This window comes from Hordeum vulgare, chromosome 6H (genome assembly GCF_904849725.1).
Source record: "Hordeum vulgare subsp. vulgare chromosome 6H, MorexV3_pseudomolecules_assembly, whole genome shotgun sequence".
Classification (NCBI taxonomy): Eukaryota; Viridiplantae; Streptophyta; class Magnoliopsida; order Poales; family Poaceae; genus Hordeum; species Hordeum vulgare.
In genome coordinates this window covers 486,285,854-486,290,320 of record NC_058523.1, presented here as the reverse complement: position 1 = coordinate 486,290,320, position 4,467 = coordinate 486,285,854, and the positions used below count along the sequence as shown (strand labels likewise).

At 55.0% G+C, this 4,467-nt stretch overlaps 1 non-coding gene across 1 annotated transcript; it reads left to right on the top strand.

Annotated features, from left to right (window-relative positions):
• The first annotated feature begins 4,339 nt into the window (after positions 1–4,339).
• Positions 4,340–4,467, top strand: LOC123406662. Its single transcript, XR_006612322.1, has one exon. It is a non-coding gene; the product is annotated as a U11 spliceosomal RNA (small nuclear RNA).

Genomic DNA, 4,467 nt, shown 5'->3' with positions numbered 1-4,467 from the left:
GTCCGGATTTTTGGGTTCTCCGTAAATCGGCCGGAAAAGTTTAGTTTACCGGCGTTCGCGGGAGTGCTAGAGATGCTCTCACACTGTACTCTGCGATGCGCTTGCTGGAATTTTTCACGCATGGGTATTTTTTTTCTTTTAACTAGCAAAGAACCCGTGCGTTGCAACGGGATCAAACCATACAACACTCCCGGCCATCACGCCATTTTACGCCTCTTCTTCGAGTGCATGTTACATAGAAAATGCACTGGAAGAAAGTCTCCCTATTGCAACCCTTTGTTACCTTACACCATGGCCGGGGCCGCAGACGATTCCGTCGACGGTGACGAAGCGGCTCCCGGGGCCGATGGAGATGCAGTAGTCGCCCGTGCCGATGGTCGAACCGGTGATGTGGACGTCTTCGCTCCGGTCGACGTGGACGCCGTCGGTGTTGGGGCTGTTCTCCGGCGCGGTGATGGTGAGCTGCGTCACGTTGACCTTGCCGCTCATGCTGAGCCCGATGTGAATCTGCGGGCTGTCCTTGCTGCTAAATTGGCACAACTCCACGTCGGTGCAGTTCATGACCACCAAGGCATGTATCCATCCATGTAGTCATACGTGTGCAATGAGGTTACATGCACGTCATTTATGCTAATTACCTAGCCACTACACTTGCTTTCTATTACAGTATATACTAACCGTCGGTGCCTTAATCACACAATCTTGAAAGAAAAGAATAATAATAGTTGAGTGAAAACTGATAAATGCTTCGGTTTAAGGAAATATATCGACCATTAAATACTTTCTCTGCGAAGAAGATTGGTAAATCAAAGGGCACTTGCCAAATGCAAGGAGGAATTAAAGAAAAGAAATCCTTAAGAGTTGAGTTGGGCTTCCTCACATCATTATCGGCTTTGCATTTATCGACCCACCACGTCTGGCCTATGCCGTCCAGCAAGCGGGTGATGTTGCCGGTAACCGTGAGCCCGTCGACCAGGTAGAACATCAGCCAATGGTTCTTCTTTTCGCTCCATGCGCTCGCCGGCGGCGCCGTAATCGTGCCCATGACCTGCGACAACCAAAGCAAGTTTTCCTGGCCGTCCGATGAAGCCAAACCGCACCCCAGATCAGGATAGACGGAGGAGCGGTGCGTGCCTCGACGGTGATTCTGGTGGAGGCGCATGGACCACTGAACCTGGTGAGGCCAGCGAGGAATGACTTCGCCGCCGGAACGAGCAGCGTCACCGACGAGCCAGTGGGGACATATCTCCTTGTCACAGATCAAGCTCAAGTGGGGACATCAGACAAGGCAGTGGCTGATAAGAATATTGGCAGTTCGGAATTAGTCAGACTTCATTTATACACGTTGTTTTCCTTGCCACTCCCTTGTAATGATTTTTGCAATAACGTGGGTTGTGAGATCTGTGAGCATGATGTAGAGGTCGCAGGATTATTCCTCCCTCACCTTAACTTGAAGAATCAACACTACTATTCCTCCCCCAGCTCAGAAAAATAAAATAAAATAAAAATACCAGGACTATTCCAATTTGCAACGACAATTCTTATTTCTGCTATGAACATCCGAGACATGCCCACGGATGGAGGAAATTTCACCGGCGCCGGGGCAGAGGTAGCGGAGATTGGGAGACAGACAAAGAAGTGAATCTGTAGTAGAGAAGGGACCTTTTCTTGCATGGTGAGGAGGGGCATCCCGGCGCCGTCGAGGATGGTGCGACGGCTCCGGATGCTGAAGATGGCGCCCTTGACCTTGAGCACCACGGCGCCGTTGGCGTCGGTGATGGCGAAGTCGCCGTCGGAGAGGCTGAGGGACTTCTTGGTCACCGTCAGCGGCACCACGTAGGGCGCGCAGAACTGCTGCCCCACCACTGGCAGCGGCGCCGGCGGGGCTCCGCTGGCCATCGCCATCGGTTGTTGGCGCCTCGGAGTAGCTCCTGGGAGGGAGACGGTGGGCGGCCGTCTGCTCCGCTTGCTCGGGCGATGGATTCGGTGCGCGTGCTTGGCGTGTTTCGTCGGATGGGACAGGGGGAGCGAGTGGGGAACAGGGGACGTTGCCGGCATGCTGCACGCCGCATGCATAGTTGATGCCGTCTCCAGGTAGTCGATGGTGGAGCGCACCAGCTCGTCGTCCAGCCCGCGGACGGCGTCCCTGATCCGTCCGGCAACGGACGCCAGCGGCGCCTGGTCCCCCGAGCCGGCGGCGACGACGTCCCACACCTTGCAGGCGGCGCCTAGTAGGATGATGCCGTTGCCGAAGTACCGCGCTGGGAGCGGCGGCCTCAGGCTGTGCCGGAGGTTAGCCGGGAAGGTGAGCCGCATCTGGGCATCCGGCGGCAGCCTCCGAGCGGCGCACATGTGCCCGGTGGTGAAGGACGAGAATGGATAAGGCATGGCGTGGATGGTGATTGTGAGGGGGTTTACGTAAAAACGAAACGTTTTTAACTTACAAAAGGACCGCGGGTTGATTGTGAAGAAACAGAGGGCGTGTTTTTGCAAAACTGCCACGACGGACGACCAGAAACCCTATCTCTCCCTAATAATAAAGCACCGATGGCTTTTGTGGTCCGTCATGACAGTTTTACAGAAAACCCCCTGACGTTTCATGAAATCAACCCGCACTCCGGATTTAAGTCAGAAACGAATCGTTTTTTTAGTTTTTACACAAAACCCCCTATACTTAATCCAAACTAACCCGCAGTCCCGCCGTCCAACACATGGTCTTCGTCGACGTCGTCTTCCTCCTCAGCTCCAGCGTTGCCCTTCTTGGGATATCCGAGCCGCATGATGCGCACCCGTATGTTGTCGACGCGCACGCCGACGACGATGAAGCTATCGCCGTGCACGCTCACCACGTACTCCACCTGTGCCACGACTTCCAGCTGCTGGTGCACCAGGTCGTACCGCAGCGCCGGCTCCTCCGACGGCTCACGGGGGTAAGGCCGTCATCGTCGTCGTCGACGTTGCGCCAGCGACGCGGGGAATGGCGAGCACCTGCGTGTACCCTCTCAGCATCCAGAGGTCGTGCACCTTTGTGGCGTACGACAAGCACGCGACGTCGGGCTTGGCCGACGGCTTGGGCGCCGACTGCATCTCCCGCTACAGGCACCACTTGGCCAGCAAGTAGCCGAGCGACCGCATGAACCGCTCCTCAACGCCCTGGAGACTGGAGACGGCACCCCACGTCGGCACGCGTACGCCGTCGCGCGGACCTGGAGACTGGAGACGACACCCGACGCCGGCACGCGTACGCCGTCGTTGCCACCAGGCGTAACTAGGATGCCTTCGTGGTACAACTTGGATTCGGTGGCATCACCATCGTTGGTGTCCAAGCGACAGGCAAAGTTTCGTGCGTCCAAGAACGCCTCCAAGATCGGCGTCAAGTCGTTCGGCGACGACGGCTGGGGGACAAGAACTTGACGCAGGGCGCCGGCTTTGATCCTTGGACAAGGGCGACGGGCTCGAACCTGTGTCGGGGGGTCGTCGGACCGTGGCAACCGCGCGGGAGTAGGAGGATGCTCTGCAGGTGTTCGACAAAATGCAAGGCCGGTAAACACTCACTGGAAGTGCAGCGCTCTCACTTTCCTTTGCACGCTGGTGATGCCGTGGATGCTGGCAGTGGTGTTCGCAAACAATAGAAGCCAAAGGTCGACACCGCAACCAGCCTAGGAAAGCCAAGAGGACAGGGTGCACCGTCATCGGTTAGCCTGAAATCGTGCAAAAGAAATCCGGAGGTAACCATCTGTAGTTAAAGAAAAAAAAAAGATGCACCAAGGAGATCCTAGAAAGAAAGAAGGCTTTGTTGAAACAAATTCAAGATACTAGGCTGCATTCAAGTATGCCAAAATGTAGCTATTACTACAAATCCAAAGGCATTTGAGAGACAAGAATGATAGTAGGACGAGACAAACATAATTGAACGCATGAGACGGATAATAATGTCTCCCGTTGTAACGCATGGACGACAGAAGCCATTAGTGTTTTATTATTAGAAAGAGATAAGTGTTCAATATGTAATTTTTTTACCCCCGTTGCAACGCACGGGTCCTTTTGATAGTTTGCTTTATTATTATCAGGGAGAGATTAGATCCTTCGTCCGGTGTGATCTTCGCGACACAGAAGCATATCGTGGGCCGTCGTGTGCAGAAGGAAAAAAGCTGTGGGCTATGGGCTGGTGGTCAGCCTTTGCCTTTGGGGAGAGATCGGCCCATCATCACCCGACCGCGCTGGGATGCTCGCGGGGCGGCGGCCAGAGCGCTGCGAAATAGTCCCACATCGGCGAGGGAGCGAGTAGCGCGGGCAGGGGAAGGGTACAAGTAGGAGGGGCGTGGGATGGTTGCAACTCAAAAAGGGTCGGTTGGCTATGTATGCCACGTCCATCCTTAGCTGATGGGTGCTGTATGGCTATCAAGACATATGGCCGACATAATTTGTGGGAATCAATAGGGTTGGCTCGTCATGGCCGACCCTCCA